Source organism: Zalophus californianus, chromosome 2 (genome assembly GCF_009762305.2).
Source record: "Zalophus californianus isolate mZalCal1 chromosome 2, mZalCal1.pri.v2, whole genome shotgun sequence".
NCBI classification, from domain to species: Eukaryota; Metazoa; Chordata; class Mammalia; order Carnivora; family Otariidae; genus Zalophus; species Zalophus californianus.
The window spans coordinates 53,831,698-53,853,327 of record NC_045596.1 but is presented as its reverse complement, the minus strand read 5'-3'; the positions used below and the strand labels follow the sequence as shown (position 1 = coordinate 53,853,327).

Here is a 21,630-nt window from a genome sequence, read left to right as displayed (position 1 = left end):
AAACAAACATAACAAATAATTGTTATTTTTAAATAGCTTTAAAATTTATCTCTTCGTGAGTGAATATAGTACATTTAAATGGTCCTATTTAATTCTTAAAAATATTTTTAAATCTCTCCAACAAAATTCTAAACTTCTTGAGGTTGAACCTATGTTGTTTCCTTCATTGTTATCTTGTGTAGCGTCTTTCAGAATGCATAAGAATCAACTCTGTGAAGTTTTAGTAAAATACATATGCCCAGCCCTATTTCTAGAGATTCTCATTTAATATGCCTGTTTTGTCACTAGGGATTCTGGTGTACACAAAATCTCAGAGTCAGGAGTTCCCTTTTAAGATTTAACTAATAATGTTAGTGAACGATATTATGCTATTACTTACTACCTCATTAATGGAAAGTATTTATTAGAACTTAGTTTGAGTTTGTTCAGATAGGTTCATTTAGGGGCGCCTGGGTGGCTCAGTCTGCTAAGTTGCTGCCTTAGGCTCAGGTCAGGATCCCAGGGTCCTGGGATTTAGTCCCACATCACTCCTGCTCCCCCTGTTTATTCTCTCTCTCTCTGTCAAATAAATAAATTTAAAAACAAAAACAAAACAAAAGAAAAAAACCAAATAGGTTCATTTGGACACTGGTTCACACTGTAAGGGATACCTTGGTATAGAGATTAATTTAAAAATTAATTGTCTGACTTCCCTTTGGAGGCTGGCGGGGTATAAATAGATACACAATAAAAATAATTTTTCTCCACAGATTCCCAGTCAGGAATCTCTATGTAGACACTAGTTGGGAAATAAAAGAACCAATAAATTAAGTCAGGTCACACGTAATTTGTTTAAGAACATATGCATTATTTTCATTCTCTGTTATGGAGCAAGGCCTCATATTTCTGGAGTTTTTTTTACTTTTCATCCACTTCTTCCAGCATCACTAAAGAAAATAATTTTCAACCTATTCTCTGATACTGCACAAAATAGAGCAGCAACAAGGATCAACCCAATAACACAAACATTGAGTAATTCGGTTATGTAATTAATTGTTTGAAACCATACTCCCCAAACACATGTACAGACACACACACACACACACACACACACACACACACACACACACACACAGGTAATAAATATTTTTCACTTTTGATTATTATTTTAACTGATTTGTGTTAGTAACTGTTGTCCGCTTACAGTTTCTGAACAGTCAGGCCCTGCTTCAGAGTCATGCTTAAAAGACCATGCCACTCTGACACAGTCTTAAGTGGTTTAAGGAGATTAAAGAAGTGATCTCCCTAGTCCTAATTTGATCCCATGGGAATATATTCTTGTTAATTTTGGTGCTCTCCTCCTTTAGCTATGGAAATGAGCAAACTATTTTTAGTTAATGTAAGGACATAAAACCAGAATTCTTGCCTTGTGAAAGGTGATTAAAATTTAAAATGCTATTGCTAGTTCTACCTTAAATTCATTTGCACTTGAACTATTAATTTATTAGTTTTTAGGAGTGAGTGCTGTTAAAATAACTAAACAAGGAGGCCATTATGCCGAGGTAGCTCCTAGGCGGCGTTGGCAGCCTACCTGAGCAAGCCAAAACCTAAGCTGGAGTCAATGAGCTTTGGTCTGAGAAAATGAAATTTAAGAACAACCAATGACAGGCAAGTAGACTTTCCCACAGAAGGCAGATGCTCAAGCCATAGCCAATCAGTTTCCTTGCTTTGCTTCTGCATCTTTTCTATCAAAACCTCTTCCCCAGATCCTGTCCTTTCTGGGAGTGCTCTTAATCATTTGTGGTTTGGCGCTGACTAGTTGTAATCTATACACGCAAACGCTTGAAAATTTTAATTTAATTTAAAAAAATTAATTTTTTCTCTTGTTTAGTGTTTATTATTGGATTAACTTAGCTCCGTAACAGTCTCCAGGATCATCATTATGCACATTTATAGACAGAAGTGAAGAAATTGAGACTTGGCTAGGGAGAGGGGCTTGTCCAGCATCACACAGCTGGGGTGGAGAGGTGGAGTCTGGGGTAACCCCAGGGTCCCAAGTCTCTCTCTCTTGCCATTCTCTCTCCCCAGAAAGGTGGTGGTGCCCTCCTGCATTCGGTCAAGGCCAAAACCCAACCAGCTGTCAAAAACGTGTACCGCTCGGTGAGGCTACACTAGATAGGCCACTTACTGAAGTGACAAAGACAAAGGGACAAGGCACATTTCATGGGAACAGGACATTTTAACCCCCCATTTAAAGCGCAAACATTTTCATTAGAACCAAACCAGCATTAAACCATTAACAAGTCTTCCTGCTTTTATTCTCCATTTACCTACTCATTTTTGTCAAGATCATTGCTTCACTATTTGAAAGTGACAACCCAGATTCGTTGGTGAACATGTTTTGTCCTCAGACATTACAGTCCTAGAAGTTTCCTGTGGCCAACTTCTGCAGCTCCGAACTTAGGTTTTATTCAGTTGCCTGGCTTTTGAATGCTGATACATTTTTACAATGTTCTGTTTTTGCCACTCCCCATTTCATTCAGTGGTTATAGTCCCCTAGGAATACTCCTTTTGTATTAGGGTGAGTTAGTGTTGACTTCTTAACATGGTGCATGGAGAACTGTGACCGTCTGTGAGGCACAAACGTGAACAGATGGCAAGACAGTTGGCCTATGGGATGGAGAGCTGAGTTCTCAAATGCTCAGGGTCAAATCACCGTCGAATCTAATTCTCTTTTGGCTCCTCCATAGGCCAAGAGCGGCTTGAAGGGTGTGCAGAGCCTTCTGACGTACAAGGTAAGACCAGTGGCCAATGGCTGGGGCAATGAAGAAGGGGCTCCTGGCTTACCCACCCTCTTCCTAGGATGGGAACTCTGGCCTGCAAAGGGGGGATTCCCTGAGAGCCCTGTCCCTAACCAGCCACTCAGATCATCTGCAGCAGCATCTGCCTATCACCCAGCATGTTGGAAAGGTAAATGTGTCCCCCTACCCACACACACCCCCCCCCACCGCAAATGCTCACACCTGGAATTACTACCTAGTCCTCCTCCCATTCTGTCTCCACCCAGACATCTCACTCACCTGCTCACCTACCCCAGTTTACCTTTTAACAGAGCTTAACGTAACTAGAAGTTTCTAAGCAAGACTTTTCAATGCTGAATTGATACTTACAAACTCATTGATCAACAGATAAAAATATTTTGGGAAATGTTTCTTTAAATATTTCCAGAGGTATTTCTTTCATAAATTTCTCCAATGTTTAAAATACTGTTTTCAAATTCTTCCTTGAGTCTACTTAAAAAGCCTCCTGAATCGGTTTAAGCCTGGCCAACCTCAACTTTTTTTTGTTCCTGTATAGTAGGAACATATCTAGTCACCACATTTATCAGAATATTTTAGAACTTAGGGGCGCCTGGGTGGCTCAGTAAGTTAAGCGTCTGCCTTTGGCTGAGTTGTGATCCCAGGGTCCTGGGATTGAACCCCGAGTCGGGCTCCCTGCTCAACGGGGAAGTCTGCCTCTCCCTCTCCATCTACCTCTTCCCCTGCCCATGCTCTCTCTCTCTCAAATAAATAATCTTTTATTAAAAAAAGAATATTTTAGAATTTAAATATCAAAGAAAAAATGGAATGTTCCTAGAGAGGGTTGTTCTTAATAAACTGAATGAGAATATACTTGGCAGGTAAATAGTCATTAGAAACAGGATTAATTCACACCAACACATTATGGTAGTTAATTTAAAACCTCTGGGTGAGAAGAAAAAAAATGTGAGGCCCTATCAAATTTACTGTGTGACAGGAAGCACAAAGTGCAGATCAAAGGCCCCACAGTGAAATCTGGGAAAACTTAGTTAACCCTCTTTGGTGAAATTTAGAGCAAAGCCCATGGTTCCTTCAGCAGAGAAACCTATTTCCATGTTAGTTCATAATTTTTTAATAACAACTTTTTGTAATAATTATTTTCTAGACATCCAAAATTGAGCAAAATGCTCCAATATATATATTTTTTTTTTTTTTTTTGGAGAGCGAGTGTGAATGGAGGTTGGAGGGGGAGCGGAGGGAGAGGGAGAAAGAATTCTAAGCAGGCTCCATACCCAGCACTTAAAGCCCGACCTGGGGCTCAGCCTCATGACCCTGAGCTGAAATCAAGAGCCAGCTGCTTAACTGACTGAGCCACCCAGGCACCCTAAAATGCTCCAGTATCTTGAAGACACATCAGTTAGCTTTGTGTAGGTAATTAATTTTGAATACAAATGTCTGCTTTAGACTCTCATGTACGTGAAAGGTATGGAGGTGGTCCTCACTTTGCACAGCAGTGCAGAACCATAAAAAATGATTGTACAAGTTGAAACTGGGAAAGTGATTCTCAAACAATGGGGAAAATTATCATTGTTTCATAACCTTTAATTTTTTTTGCAAAAATATTAAAAAACTCTCTGATTTGGTTATAAATCTATAGAGAAATGAACAAAATGTTAAAACTATTATTTAGGGCACTGTTATTTAAAAATTAGAAACAGAAAACTGTTTTATTTTTGGAAAAGTCTTATCAAGAACAGTTTGAACAGTGCTTGCTTTCTTTTTGTTTTGTAACTTGTGACAGAGTATTTTTTAATGGCTTGGTAATTATTATACTCTTTTTCTAAGTTTCAACAGAATATTCTTTGTGTTGTCAAGGTCGTGAGATATCTTTGAGAGTTTCTTTAGTGTGAAGTGTTTTTGCCAGCATCACTTCCTCTGGGGCATCTTTATCCCATTCTTTATGAGCACCCTCCTCACTGATGCCAGTAGGCTCACCTTCGCTGTGTTTCTCGGGCTGTGTCTGTTAGCAACACTGTCAACATTTCCATGGTCAGCTCTTTCGTCTAAAATTTCATTTATGTACAATTCAAATCTGGCAAAGTTATTTTCAAAGTGAGGTAGAAGTTTCTACCATACTGCACACATTTTGCTTGCTGCCATGATGCTTGAGTATTCTCAGTTGCATGCTTTATGTCATGTATCTTTCCAAACTCAGCTAAAGAAATGACATGATCTCCAATTGAAGCTTCAGGAGTCTGTCCGAAAGTCCAACTAAGATAAGAAGATTTAAAAGTTGAAATACCTCCTCAGTCCAGAAGCTGGGTTAATCAAGTCGCGTTTGGTGGTAGAAAGGCAGTCTTCACATTTTCATGCAAGTACCCTAGAAAATTAGAGTGATCTAGAGTAATGTCCACCAGTATTAGTGCTTTAAGTGTTCTAGATTATTTTGCCTTTTGTATCTCTACCACTGGGAGATAAGGAGGCAGCACGACTACATTTTTGTTGTCTATGCATGAGTAGCAGATATACAGTGACCAATCACTAACAGACTTTGAAAGAAAGAAATGACATGATTTGTCACTGGTCGTGATTTGCATCTGTTATTTATGTAGTGATTTGTGGAGTGAAGAGATAGCAGCCGACTCTTTATGCAGTCACTCACAGTTAATATATGCCGGTAGCTGAAATTTGAACAGTGTTTTCAGGGGACTGGTGTTATTTAATTAAACCAGAATAACTGAAATAAGGTTCAAAATGAGAAATACTTTTACTAAGCTTAACAAATTTATCTGAGGATTCTGTACTTAATTTTTCTCTTCATAAAAATGTGTTCAGCTGCTCATTTTTTTTTTTTTTTCCCAAATGATGGCATGGAGCTTTAAAATGTAAGAAATAATTTTAACTTGGTAAACTTTATAAATTATTTTAACTTCCTTACACTAATAAGGAGGATAGTAGGTGGAATCTGCCTTCCATCCTTATGTGCAGCTCAGGAAGGCAACAGGAAAGGAAGATTTATTTCCATCTCTGCCTGCATATGGTCGGCCAAGCAGCCACTAAAGATCGCATCTCTAGTGCTCTTGCATGTATAGCAGACAACTGCACTTTGGACTAAACACGGACCTTCACTATGTTAGCCAGCTTGGAGTGGAGTCTTGAAGAAGAAAATATGCCCATAATTACATGCATAGCATCCTTGAGAAATTGCGGAAATCTGGGGGAGTAGGTAATAGGCCCAGGGAAAAATCCTTCTTCTGACAAATCAACAAAAAGGAAGGTTTTCCTCAGGTTCTAGTAAGTTAGAACATTTTTTTAAGACAGGTTTACTGAGACATAATTTGCCCAACATAAAACTTCCCCCTTGTAAGTGTATAGTTCAATGAGTTTTAAAAACAAGGAACACTTGATAAATTTGCATGTCATTCTTGAGCAAAGCCATGCTAATCTTCACTGAGTTGTTCCAATTTTCATTCCAATTTTTACTGCCAAGTCAAGCACTCTCAGAATTTTAATTTTTGGCAGAAATTTGCCATCTAATATTTTCCAGAACATAGGGGAAGGAAATGTTAGGATTTATTTTTATGATGGACATTGTATGTATATTTAATATTTATTTTAGAAGCATTTAAGATAATATATAGACAGATAAATAACCAGATTCAACCAAAATGTACTGAATCTTCACGTTAGTTTTAGTATGTAGTTGTAATCCATATTTTATTAGTAAAAGAAGACATTTCCTGAAGGTTAAGAAACTCGACTGAGGGGAAAGACTGGTACATTTTGGACCTGGGATGTGATCTCATATCTTCTGACTCACATCGCATTGGGATGGAAGTTTCTCTATCTGGTGATGATCCATCAACTGTGGTAAATAATAGGTATTATTTATTGAGGCCTCACATAAGCCATTCTAAGTTCTCTGCATGTGGCATTTCATGTTGTCCTTATGAAAGCTCTCTAAGGTAAATGCTATTATTTTCAGTAGTGCATAGATGAAGAAATTGAGGTACAGTGACTTTAGGCACACTGTCCAAAGTCATAAAAATAATAGGGGACACAGTTGGGGCCCTAGTTCCAGAGTCCATCATACTCACTTCATATTCTCTCCCCTAATATCCACCGAGCACCGAGGGAAAAGACAAAGACGGGTCTCTTGTTAGAATTTTCCTTCTGGAGTAGAAGGGCAAAAGACAGAATGGGAAGGGAAAATTTCCGTTACTCTCTGGACAGGATTTTCCAAGTATCTCACAAACTATATTCAAATAGTGAATCTTTTCCATGTAAAGATAGCTATTTCTAAACTTTTATATTTTCAGATTTGAGGTCTTGATTTATGAATTAAAAAAAATTGAACTAATTTTCTAGTATGCTAAAGGAGAATGGGAATTACAGACAGAAACAAACGTGCCTAACATTGAGCTTCAGGATGGTTTTACGTGTCGCTCTTTCTGCCTGAGATTGCTCTGTCCCCAGATATGACATGGCTGATCCCCTTATATCATTCCATATCTTTTCAAGAGTCATCTTCTTATACCTTCCTATTTACAGTACTAATCCTCCATATTCTGCTTTAATTCTCTTTTATTTTCTCTCTTCTACTACCTAGCCTAAGTTCAGACCAATACTTCCAACTCAAATTCCAGATTTCAGGGCTCTTCCTTAACCTCTTTTTAAAATTGTGTCGGCATCTTTATCACTGAGAACAGTGGTTTTTAAGGGCATGGAAAATAATAGAAAGTCTCATCATTGCTCATTTTTTTCTATCTACTGCTGCACATGAAATAGTCTTAGAGTAACAATGCTAATACTACCATCAATGATTGCTGAATTATCAGCCTTGTTTTGCTTTTGCTTTCTGTGTTATTTTCCATTTGTTATAGCTGCTCTATACCTATTGCCTGAGAATATAGCCATTTCATACCATATTCTCTGTCCCTGTCCCTCATTTAGTCTTAGTGCCACAGGTAATTTTGTATTTATGCACTACCAGCGGTTACATGAATGTCTCTCTAGTCATTTTGCTTGTCTGAAGGTTGTTCTCCAGTAGATTCCTTAGTAAGGGCTCAAGGGAACAATATTCCTAGAATTATTGCACACTGGTAAGAATTTACCTAAGCCCTTTGAACTTGAAAATCTGTTTTGTTGGATAAAAACAATCTTGGCTCACACCTTTCTTATTCTCAAATATCTTAAATATGTTAACCACATTTTCTTTCCTTTGAAAGTCATGTACTCTTTTACCTTTATATTCTAGGTACCTAAAGGTTTGTTTCTTCCCTCCCTCCCTTCTTTCCTTTCTTTTTAAAGTCACTTAATTTTACTGCAATGTGTCTTTGTTGTTATGGTTCATTTTCTCAGCAATACTATGTGCAGTTTCAATATGCAGTTTTATATCTTTTATTTTAGGAAACCTTTCTGCAATTACTGAATTTGGTATTTGTTCTGTTTCCTTACTTTTGGTTTCATCTCCTTTCTTCTCCTACTATCCATATGCTCAACTTTTTTCTGCCTGTCTTCAATATTTTTAACTTTCTCTTGATTTCTTCTTTTCTTTCATTACTTGTTCTAAAGTTTTTCTCTCACTTTTTATTTTGTTGAAGCTATCATTTGCTGCGTTTATTCCCTATTTATGTTATTTCTCATTTTTGGAATTCTTTCTTTTCTTATTTCTAATTATATCCAGACTTATAGAACATTGTTTCTGAGCTTTTCTAGTTCTGATTTATGTTGTTTTCTTTCATGTTTTATAGCATTTTCCTAATGTTTCTTAGCTAGTTTTGAAATAGTAGGTTACAGTTTTGTTCTGTTTTGTGGACATATTTTTTAGCAGGCTTTTATTGTCTGCAGTACATTATTCTGCTTTTTTTCACTCTTTTTCTTATGATAACTTTCTATGGGATATGACCTTGATACTTATGTTGCTCATGTTTGTATGAAATGAATTTTTCTAAGGCAGGGCTTGGGAAAGTTTATATAACTTTACAGAACTCCCTCTTCTGTTGTTTTCATGTTGTTTAAAAATGTGGTAATGTGCTTTCTGTGATTTCATCTGGACTTTTCCCCTCTTTTTCTTTGTTGTTTCTATACTGTTCAGTTTTGGTTCCCCTTCTAGCAATTTCTTTTCAGTGTGGGTTCTTGTCCTGGAAGGGACAGTTCTGATGGGCCAGTTCTGAGACTTAACAGGTGTTCTCTCTTCCTGGTTGTTCAGTACTTCTTGGAAGGGGAGAGATTATATTCACAAACTCCTTATACTTTCAGCTGCTGTTCCCACATTGCTCTCTGCTTTCCAGTGAATATCTGTTGGCAGTTTTAGTGTCCTATTCTCAGACTCCAAAGATACTGCTCTGTTGCTTTCTTCCTCTTCCTCCTGTAGAGATGCAGATATCATGAAGTTTTTAAAGTTGTAGCTGGTTTGCCTCTGCCCCATGTATTTTGGAGTTTATGGGGATAACTATTCATCAAGTTTTATTTTATTTTATTTTTTAAAGATTTTATTTATTCATTAGAGAGAGAGTGAGCAATCGAGAGAGAGAGAGAAAGAGAGAGGGAGCACAAGCGGGAGCAGAGGGAGAGGGAGAAGCAGACTCCCTGCTGAGCAGGGAGCCCGACCAGACCACCTGGGGCTGATCCTGGGACTCTGGGATGATGCCCTGAGCTGAAGGTCAATGCTTAACTGACTGAGCTGCCCAGACGCCCCTCATCTAATTTTGTTTTATTTTTTAAAATTAAAAAAAAATATTTATTTGAGAGAGAGCGAGAGCGAGAGAGAGAGAGAGAGCGGGGGGAGGGGCAGAGGGAGAGGGAGAAGCAGACTCCCTGATAAGCAGGGAGCCCTATGCGGGACTCAATCCCAGGACCCTGAGATCATGACCTGAGCTGAAGGCAGAAGCTTAACTGACTGAGCCACCCAGGCATCCCTTGAATTTTATTTTAAATGCTGTCCTGGCTTACTGGTTTTGCAAACTAAGTGCTCTGTTTTTTTATGTGGGGATTTGGTGGGATTAAAAGACTGCATAGCCATCTCTACCATCTTCCCAGAATCCTCCCTCCTATGTAGATTTTCAGCATGTACCTTTAATTGCATGGCAGCTATTGACTATCCTCAGTAAATTCTTTTTAATATTCATTGGGTTACATAATATGTACATATATATTAATATATTAAAGCCTAAAATTACCAGTCACTTAACCTGAGACTTTTAATGGTCTTTTATAGGTAGTATTATTCTGGAAGACCCAGGTCCATCTTGAAATAAATTGATATAAATTTCACCTCAGAGTAAGTAGCAAATTCTTTTTTTTTTTTTTTTTCTTTATGGTGATACAGCTTCCAGAGTCATAATACTCCCTGGTACAAACATTTTTGTGGGGAAAAAAACTCCATCTCGACTGATTGAATGCTCAGGTTTCCCCTTAAACGACCAAGTTTGAAGTGTTTTAAAGGACAGCTTTACTCAGAAGATGGAAATATGAAAAAGAATAAAAAGGAAAGCATTGCACTTCCTTGGAGGCAATTCTTTTCCTTAGAGGTAGGGTGTTTGTTGTAGGCTGTAGGAGACGATTGGCCTATTCATGGTATTAGTGGTAACCATTTCTAGACAAGGGAAGGCTTTCACAGATAACTCTTAGAGTGCTGTGAAATGATCCAAATTGGAAGGCAAGGAAATGAAAACGTGTACTTGCTTGAAAGACCGTGTATGCTCATAAAAATGAGCTGTTATGGTGGTCTTTCATCCCAATCCCTGCAGATAAAAGCAATCTCCACATGATTTGCTAAAGCCCTCTTACTTCACTTTCACAGAGCAAGGAATCATGATTCAAAACAAGGTAGGTTTTTTTTTTTTTTTAAGTTGCTATGGTGAGATAACAAAAAGAACTCTAAATGTTCATGCAGTTGGAATATTTCTTTTATCATGCCTTCTGATAACTACATATATGCTTTTTTTTTCTTAAAAGGAGGAAATGCTTAAGTGAATTCCTACTCCTTTAAGAGATCCCCACCCCCGCACAGTAGTTAGGTTTTGCATACTATGGACAGATTTCCAATGTAAATCTGGTTTTCTTCTTTTTTCTTTTTTTTGAATAATAAACAATAGAAAAGGATTCTTTATCCATTATAAAAGCGTACATGAATTTTGTCTCAGTCTGCTAAGTGTCTCTATTTGTTAACACAATCACAACGAACTGAGAAATGCTCCTATGTGCCACCAAGTACTCCTGATCCCAAGTACTCTTCAGTGTTAATTCATTTTTCCTTTAAATGAATTTGGATTCCTTTGGAGGGGGAAAACAGACTTTAAATTTTATTTATTTACTTATTTATGTAGTGCTCTTTGAGATGCCTATGTGCATGTGGATGTAAGAAATAAGAAAAAGCCTGTTCATTGATTTTTTTTCCCCCGAAGACATTTGGGGGCCAGGAGAAATTTTCATTTTGTAGTTTCTATTAGGCATGAGTAACTGAGAATTTTACATGAGGAATAAGAGATGTGGTGCATCTGGACTTTTCTCAGGCTGATAATGTTAATGAAAAATAGACTCATGGAAATAATAGTGTCTAGTATTTAACCTGATATGCAGATTGTTGGACAATATTATCCTGGATGGATGCATGTTTTTTGGGTGCTCAAATCGAACATTCCTTAAGATTGAGCAGGTTTGGGGGATGCCTGGGTGGCTCAGTTGTTAAGCATCTGCCTTTGGCTCAGGTCATGATCCCAGGGTCCTGGGATCAAGCCCCACGTTGGGCTCTCTGCTTAGCGGGGGGTCTGCTTCTCTCCCTCCCTCCGCCTCCCACATACACTGCTTGTGCTCTCTCTCTCTCTCTCTCTCTGTCAAATAAATAAATAAAATCTTAAAAAAAGATAGATTGAGCAGGTTTGGGATGACGCCATTTACTCTATAGATTTAACCAAGATTTTACCAAAGTATAAAACCAACACAATATATTCATTTATTCATCCATTCAGTAAGCACTTATTAATCATGTGTTTTAGTTTAGTTGTAACATATGCTTCCATCCTGCTCTCTTCAAGTTTTGTTTATAGAGATATTTTTTACCTAGGGTGTATGTTGCTTTGTTTTGTTTTTTGTTTTTGTTTTTTTTGTGTGTGACTATTTGAGCTGATAGTTATGGTGCCTGTATTCTGCAGTGAAATTTCAGGGTGATCTCTCACCAGATATTTAATCCACTTTCATCTTCCTGGAAAGAGGGCGGAAAAAAACTGCTCTTACTATCTGCTGTTTCTGGAAATGAGATTAGAGCAGGTACAAGTTAACCAGAACTTGGGAGGTATCTCACATTACTCAAATGGATGATGCTGAGGAGTGACAATTATTATGAGGATCAATATCTTTTTATAGACAATGAAGCTGAAAAAGATAACTAGTTAGCTTTTTGACTGTATTGGGTATGTACAAAAATTTACCTCAAAACAGGGGTTAGGTAATAGAAACAAATGAAAACTGTTAAGTTTTGCTAGGAATCAGCAAGATAAGCATGAGAAGCCTTTCTCATATAAACCCTAAAGCTTGGCTCTAAACTTAGCTTTACCCACAAAACCAGGTGCTAGAGCTAAATGAGCATCTTTCCTCCCATCCTGCTGTCTTTTCCAAATTAGAGGAAACATTTCAACAGAAAAATGGTGGTTGGGGGGCACATATGATGGGTGTACCTTATGACTGGCCAAGAAAAAAAGAAATGATGATCATTTCTTCCTGCCAGTGGCATATTACAAGGGACCTGAAATAAAATAATATCACAAGGAAGGGGTTGCTCTCTAGTTGGGTCAGAGAAAACTTAGGAATTCAACCTAAAATATGATTTCCTAGAGGAAAAACTATATTAACATAAAAAGTTAATGATAGAATTGAAATTATCCTTTGATAGATGTCTGCCTTGCTTATATATTTGCAATGAGGTAGTAAAGTGTGAGAAATGTCCCCTACTGGCTTTGTAAAAATGCGAGTGTTGTAATTAATTAAGATGATATATTGAAACATTGGCACAGTTTAGTGTTTGCTGATACATATGTGGCACGATTTCAGCCAGGGTTATTGTGGTTGTTATCTAATCTCACAACATATGACTTTTTAGGACTGTCATCTTTTTAGAATTTACAAAGGAAATAAAAATCAGGCTCTTATCTGACTTTTGTTCCTGAAAAACTAACGAGCAAGAGTCGTTATTCATAATAGAATAATTAATTGGGTTTCCACTCTGTGCCAGACAGTGAGCTGGGATCTGGGCTCACTTAGATAAGAAACAGTTCTTTTTCTCATGGCACTCACAGTGTAGGGAGAGACAGGTAAACAAATCATTGCCATATAAGTTGATAAATGCTATAATAAATGTATGAACAGATGCCATGAACATAGAAGAGGGCGTATTTAAGTGCCTCCAGCAGAAAGCAAGGGTTATCAGAGTAGTTGGTACATGCCTTGTAACAAGACCTCACAAAGTTGAAGAGGAAGGGAGAGGAAAAGCAACTTAAAAGCATTAGCAGTGGCAAAGATACACAAAGTTCAAATGAAGACAGGGCCAATTTGAGAAATAGCCTTGCTATGATGCCAAAGAGTTAGAATTTTTTAAAAAGATTTTCTTTATTTATTTGAGAGAGAGCAAGCATGAGCAGGGGGAGGGGCAGAGGGAGAAGCAGATTCCCTGCTGAGCAGGGAACCTGTTGCAGGGCTCTATCTGGGGACTCCAGGGCTTGATCTGGGGACTCTGGGGTTATGACATGAGCCAAAGGCAGATGCTTATCCGACTGAGCCACCCAGGCGCCCCTAAAGAGTTAGAATTTTACTGAAGAACATAAGAAGATATACTAGTTTATAGATACAATCAACATAGCTTAGTCAAATTTTAATAAATATTGATGGCCCATCTACTATGTGCCAGGCTACCAGGCACTTTTTAAGTGCCATGTAATATACTAAAGTTGGAGCAGAAGAATTAAATGGGTGTGACAGTGAAATGGGGGAGGAAGAGGAGATGATTGGTAATAGAAAACTAAAAGTGGCTTAAGCAAAAGAATGTTTATTCCCACAGATTGATGAATCAGCAGATGAGCAATGCCCGCCCGTGTTGATTTAGGAGCTTACACTGTCGTCAGCACCAAGGATCTTTCCATCTTTTATCTTTAGCTTGTGACTTTATTGTCAAAAAATGACTCCCAAAGCTGCTGTTATCACCCACTTATACAACCAGTCCACATATAACAAGGAACAAGAGAAAGGCTGAGAGTTTTAGTTTTCCATTTGTGAGGCATGTCTTTCTGGGAAGACCCCTAGAAGAATCTCCTCTGTTTCATCTGTCTCATTGGAGATAACTTACCATACAGACATCAAAATTTTCAAGGGAGGTTGGGAAAGGGAATAAAATTTATTTTCAGCCTTTATTATAGGTGGTGAGATTTGCGGTGAGGGAAGGGGGTAGAAAATGGCTGTTTAATTAGCAACCGACAGTGTTTGACTCGTCTTAGGTAAAATTTGTATTTGAGGGTCAAGAGGAAGAAGACATGGTGTTGAAGTAGATGAAGAAATGGGAGAAGACCATGTAATGGTGGTGGATTTGACAAATGGAGGTCACTGCTGACTTTTACTCCGGAAATTCCATGGAGTTTACTATTAGGAGCCAAAATTCAGTGTGCTAAGAAGTGAATGGGTGGTGAGGAAATAGATGTAGAAACTGCTTTCCTAAAAACAAACAAACAAACAAACAAACAACTTCTAGTAAAGAAGACAGAAAGAAGAGGCCTATGTTGGAGTGAGATTAAGGAAAAGCTTTTTATTCAGGGCTTGGGAGATAATTGATCATATTTACATGCTTTGGTGGGGGAGTGCACATAGATAGGAAAAAAAATCAGATATAAGAAGTGGGTGTGATAATTGATAAGTTCCAGAGTAGATTAGGATAGATGAATGCAGGGAGGAGGAATTATTTTTAAATTCAGGAGGAGAAGGAGGCTAGAATATGGAGTTAGGCATAATTAGCCTATAGATGGTCATTAAAATCTAGCCTAAGACTAGAGTAGAGATCAAGTCATAGGTGAGTTTGGAAATTAAGGGAACTCAGGAGCTGCTGCATGATGACTTCTGTTTCTACTGAAAATTTGGAGATAATGTCAGATACTGAAACTCTGTATGTGTAGAAGGGGAGAGGGTGTGATGGGTGATAATGGTGGGCTAGAATAGTTTAAGATGTGGGTATAAATTTGGAATAGCCAAAGCATGAAATTAGAAATAGTTTTATTAGGGATCAGCGAAAGGACTGTTGGAATGTATTCAGTACCATACTGTCATTAAAAACACACCTTTAAATAATGCAGACTTATATGAGTACATTTTCTTCCATGATGCTCAATAGCCAGTGAGCACAGTAGATAAAGTCATTACTTTGAATGAGCCAGGGTTAAACATTATCAAGGAAGAGAGGATGTGAATATAATTGAGCACCCTAGAATATCATTAAAGAGAGATCAGGACATTGAGTGTAAAATGAGAAAAATGAATCTATGAGGAATGCTACTAGACTGGAAAAATAGAAAAAGTCTGTGATTTTATATTGTGTCTATATTCCTCACAAACCCCCATTTCTTTAGTACTTAGTAGTCATATTTATCTGTCTGTATAGTCAATCCCCAACCATACTTAATTAGCCCAAGGGTCAGTACTTGGTGGTTTTCACTGGCCTGTGAATCAACAGCAGATTATTGAGAAATAAGTTTGTTTCTCCCATGAACTGGAATTCAGAAACAGTCATTAAATTTGGGTTAGGCTGGCATTGAGGTAATGCAAATAAAAGAGATTTATAGTCAGATTCTGCTACTGCTATGTGGCAAAGCAGAGAATGCTGATATCCAGTAAGAAAAGAAACAAATGGAGAGACCAGAGATGAACAAATAAAGAAAATACTACTTGGGACCTTGATGCCTTTGTAGTTTCTGATTCTAATACCTTTTGAAGTTTGACTTTATTCATACCATTCATTTGATTCCGTGAGATATGTCTGCATTTTAGATTAAGTTTTCCTTTTATGCTTGAGCTAGTTTAAGTTGGCATTATTTAAATCCCAAAGGGTCTTATGAAGGACTAGATCAAAGGACTGGAGGTCTACACTAGTCAAAGAAGAGATTTAGTGCTAATGGGTGTTCTGGAGAGGTAAAATAATAGGAACGTTTATGAGAAAACTGTTAGAAGGATGGCATGAAATTCAATATTTTTTCATTTCGAGAATTTCAGAAGTTAAGTAGCTATCGATGATGATACTCTATTGTAGGGCAGTAGAAGAATGCACTGAAGAGGAGTAGAGGTCAAGTGCCTCTACAAAGAGCCAAGGAACTATTAAGATAGATTTTGAAATTAGCTAGGAGTTGCAGTGAAAGAAAGAGTGTGAGTTGATTGATAAACACTTCACTGAATATGGAAGTGTGATCTAAAGTTTGGTAGATAATTTCAAGTATTGTGGAAAGGATGAACTAAGATGACATGCACCTCAAAAGATGATTCCTGGAAGTACAAAATCACAATGGTATAGAAAGAACAGTAAGGAAAAGAAAAAGTCTCCCTTGCATTCTATCTGTGAGCTGCTTGGCTACTAGAGAGTGAATAATCTCCAATGAAAAAGTTATTTCTTATTCAGTGTATTTGAACATCATTATTTACTGATAACAAATCCTAAGGGAATCTTATGGTATACAAAAAAACCCCCTAAAAAACCAAAAAAAACCACAAAACAAAACAAAACCCCAAAAAACTAAAAGCAGGAAATCCTCAGAAAGAAGTTCACAAAGAAAAAAAAACCAACTATTAATCCTAACATGGTGTTTGACTAAAGAATTATATATAAAGAGCCTGTATCTATACTTCGGTGAATACACTTACCTGTTCACTTTCTGGAATGAGAATATTAATTTTGGTTGTCAGAGTATAAACTCCAAGGGAGTCCCACTTGCATATCAAGTGCCAGGCATCATGGAATGATCACCCACATAAATCACATTGTCCAAGAAGTAGGGAAAGGCGTCTTAGGCCATATAGTCAATGCCACTGTATTTATTTTTCCAATTCTAGCAGTTGCCTAGTGGTGATGTCCTTTAAGTAAAGTGGTCAAAGAGAACAAGAGAACAAGAGGAAAGGAAGACAGACTTTTCAAAAATAATGCTTTAGGCTTTAAGTTTAGACTTAGATCTTTGGATATTTTCAAAACTTGCTTTCACAATGCTTGTGATTTATTCTGCTTCATCTGCACTCCTCCATCGCTTCGTATAATTGGCTTTGGTTTAGACAACCTCAGCATCCTGTCCTCTGCAATTAATAAAATTCATTTTAAGTTTTGGGTGTTTTTGTGAATGTATACCTTGCTTTACTAATGGAGCTGGAAGATCCTCAAAAGTGGGACATTTTAGTTTTATAGTCACAGTTTCTAAACTAAAGCAGTGTTTGAGCATATACTAGGTATGTGGCAAATGGATATTGCCTAAGGGATTGACTGATGGAATTACCAAGTGCAAGGCAAAGATATCCAAACAGAGTCTATGAGGAGAGGATAAGGGAAAGGTTATTGTTGCTAACTGTGTTTCTGTATCACTTCTACTACCAAGAAGATTCATTAGTACATTCTCTGAGAAGGGAAGGATTTTAACCAAATCTGATATTACTAACACATCCTTGTTTTGGTAACCAAAGCGTAAGCAGCATAAATGCAGTTAGTGCATTTTGGGAAGGGTAAGACAGATTTTTAGTTTGTTTTTATTATTTATTTATTTATTTAGATTTATTTTTTTAATTAATTAATTTATTTTTATTATGTTATGTTAGTCACCATACAATACATCATTAGTTTTTGATGTAGTGTTCCATGATTCATTGTTTGCATATAACACCCAGTGCTCCATGCAGTACATGCATGGAGTTGGGTATTCATCCTTTCTGATGGCTGAGTAATATTCCATTGTATATATGGACCATATCTCTTTATCCATTCATCTGTGAAGGGCATCTCAGCTCTTTCCACAGTTTGGCTATTGCGGACATTGCTGCTATGAGCACTGGGGCGCATGTGGCCCTTCTTTTCACTACATCTGTGTCTTTGGGGTAAATACCCAGGAGTGCAATTGCTGGGTCATAGGGTAGCTCTATTTTTAATTTTTTGAGGAACCTCCATACTGTTTTCCAGAGTGGCTGTCTCAAGTAAATGCTTGAGAGAGGAGAGTAACTATATTGTAATCTGTGATTTACCCCCATTGTGCTAATCATTTAGAAACTATCACATCAAAATGAGCCCCAATAAAAGATAAGAAAAGCCATTTTTATTCCACATCTGCAACATTCTAGGCAGGGTATTAATAACTGCTAGTATTTATATATTACACTTAATTTCATAACATCCTTATTATAATAATTCTGTGAAATATCATTATGAAGACCTTTAAGGACATTATTTAACTGCAAAGAAAGACAAGTTGCAGACATTATTTGACTCTCCGAGAAACACACAAGTAGATGGTAAAGACAGAAGTCTAATTTAGATCTCTTGACTTCAGAGGTGGATTATTTTGTTGCTTTGTGCTATTGGAGAAAGTTCTGTATTCTCCTCCCAGAAGCTTACTAGGTGCTGAGCCAGTAGCAGTGGTGCTAGTAGCAACAGCAGCAGTACTCGGAGTAGCAGGTGCAGCAGCGACAACAGCAGAGTAACGGATATTTCGTAAACGCTTGCCATGTGCCAAGAACTGTTCTGCATGCTTGACTTGCAGTAGCAGAGGAGGAACATGATAGGAAAGGAGGTAACGATACTCCAGGATCATTGCTTAGGTTATCTACGTGTGGGCTTGGTTTATCTAAAACACTTTTCTTGGCTGTCACAAGTAAATTAACAGTAGGCCATGTAGTCCCATGTATAATTCCCAAACATTTCTTTCCTCCAGCCTCTTAAACATCTCTCCATTCTTCATATACGTGGGAGAAAAAGCAACAGCATATCTTTGTTCCATATATATTGCCTGTTGGAAAGCAGTTTGGCAGGGTTTGTTCTTAATAGTCAAGGGCACAGATTTCATTTTCATGCCCATTATGCATCAGTAGCTCAAATCAGATATATTGTGAATCACGGCTGCCTTACATTTCCTAAGCTGCTGTGTTAATGTTCCTTTGCTTAAGACTGCTACATGCTTGTTAGTGTCCAATGGTAACTGGTTCCTACTGAGTCAAGGCATCTGTAAAGAATTATCAAGGATGTTATATATGGAGTTAAAAATGGACACTATTTTGGACTGCGACAAAAGTCATAAAAAGACAATCATGTGAAGTGTACAAAATAGGAAAACTCAAAATTACATGAAGAGTTACACATGTTTACAGAAATCTTTCTCCTTTGCCATTTCTGAAAGTGCTAGATTTCCTTCTGCTTTCTGCCTTGAAATTACTTCAACATCAACACATGTCAAATAAAACCATTTTTTCCCAGTCTCCCTGCAATCTCATTTAACCCATTTTACGTATAAAATGTCTCTCTAAGAAGCCTACTCATTCCCGTGTACAAAGGCAGCTAAGACGGGGAAAGATGGTAGGTTGTCTAGAGATATTAGAAACAGGCTTGAAGGAGAAAATTAACTCACCTGAAACGTTTGAATAAATTTGAAAAACAATTAGGAAAAGTTGAAGTCATTGTGGGATGCACAATAAATACTATGGACAACATCTCCCTTTTATAGTTTATTGGAGTAATATGCTATTTTATCTATTGCCTTCAGTTCATTAGAATTTGTCAGTTTCCTGAACCTAAATAGATATTTGAAAAATTAATTTTTATGTTTAAAGATGGATAATGTTTCACCTATATCCATTCTGAAACCATGCAAGAGGTATAAGAGTAAATAGTAGTGATATGGGAAACATTTTGTATAGTGATTCAAAATTGCTTCATTTCAACTTAGCATAATATTTAGAGTACAGATCTGATTGCAGTTTGAACTTATTTCTGTATGAACACCCTGTGAAAATTATTAGTACTCAATTTTTTCTATTATTAATATATACTAACCTATTATCTAATTTTGTACAATTTCTTGCCTATTCTAACTACCCATGATATTTGAAGTTCCACAGTAGTATATTTCCATGTTCCTTGGTTTGATTATTTCAAGCAAAATGTATAATGGAGGAAAAGGTATTTGGTATAAACATTAAGAAGGGCATGTGTAGGGGCGCCTGGGTGGCTCAGTCAGTTAAGCGTCTGCCTTCGGCTCAGGTCATGATCCCAGGGTCCTGGGATTGAGCCCTGCATTGGGTTCCTTGCTCAGCCAGGAGCCTGCTTCTCCCTCTGCCTCTGCCCCCCATTCGTGCTTGCTCTCTCTCTCTAGTGCTCTCTCTCAAATAAATAAAATCTTAAAAGAAAAAAAAAAAAAAGAAGGGCATGTATACCCTGAGGGGAATGAAAGATAAAAAGTCTAGAGAAAGGAGTGCTGATTGTAAGCTTGAGTAGTATGGGTCCTAAAGTTACCTCTAAAAAAATAGGAATATCTGAACTGATCTCATGTTAGAAATACAAAGTTATATATATAGTTATATATATTCTGTATATTCTGTATAATTTTCTGTACATAATAGTAATAATAGCATAATATGCACCATACCAAAGCTTATCAAACACTTTCCTGTACGTGATCTGATTCAATAGACAATTACTGGCAAACAAGACCTACTAATTGGTGGAAACATTCCTCCTGGATTATTCATGTCAAACTTCATCGTAAGAAAGGGTAATTGCTGCTTGTGATGTCAAACACACACTTTCTCCAAAATAATCAATATTCTCTTATTGTTGATTTTAAGGAATCACCTGTACCCAGTTATCATCCTATGCCTCACTTTGCAGATGAATTTAGACTTGTGGTATTCTTTCTTTTTGTGTCAGCTTTATAAGGTATACAGTAGATATAAGAAACATACAACTCATGGTAGCACCAGCCCTGTTAAAACTTTTGTGAACTTTCTTGCAGTCTTTTTCTTTCTCTATATTTATAAAATTGTGATAACAATGTTTAGATAATATTTCCTCTGATTATTTTTGCTTTATATTAAGATGTTTTCCATAGGGCACTTTTCATAATAACTTTAAGGCCTGTATCATATTTTATCTAATAGATGTATAATCATTTCTATGACTGTTTCTATATGTAATGATAGATACCTTTATATAAAAATATATTTCCCTATTTTATATTAGATCATTGAATTAAATGAAATGAACCTGTTTTGACTTGTGTTATATCATTCCCAACATTCTTCTAAAATACAGTGCCACCTTACTGTTTCTCAAGCAAAGTAGAAATGGACACATACTACCATACTCATCAGATTTAGGTATTAATATTTTAAGTCAACACTTCTTTGTCAAGTAAATATAATATATTATGATTATTTAGATTTACATTTCATTTATTCCCATGTGTGGAAGTATTCCCCTCTGTTCATATACTAGTCTCCATATTTGTGAATTATCTCTTGTCATATTTCATCCATAAATGGGATGGAGTATAGTGCTGTGGAATGAACACAGGCTTAGAAAGCTTGTATATAATATAATACCCCATTGACTATGTGGTCTTTAACAAATAACTTAGCTTTTTTGATTCTCTATCCCTTATCTGCAGGCTGGAAATAATAATACCTACTTTATAAGGCTGTGTTAAGGGTTAAGAATATATTTAAATGCCCAGCACAGCAACTAACAGATGTTTAGTAAATGTTGACTCCTTTTCTTCTTTTTTTTAATAATTTTTTATTGTTATGTTAATCATCATGTATTACATCATTAGTTTTTGATGTAGTGTTCCATGATTCATTGTTT

General features: G+C 36.9%; 1 non-coding gene across 1 annotated transcript; it reads right to left on the bottom strand.

The window, feature by feature from the left end:
* Positions 1 to 6,165: 6,165 nt before the first annotated feature.
* Positions 6,166 to 6,271, bottom strand: LOC113926101. Its single transcript, XR_003521179.1, has one exon. It is a non-coding gene; the product is annotated as a U6 spliceosomal RNA (small nuclear RNA).
* Between the last annotated feature and the right edge of the window lie 15,359 nt (positions 6,272 to 21,630).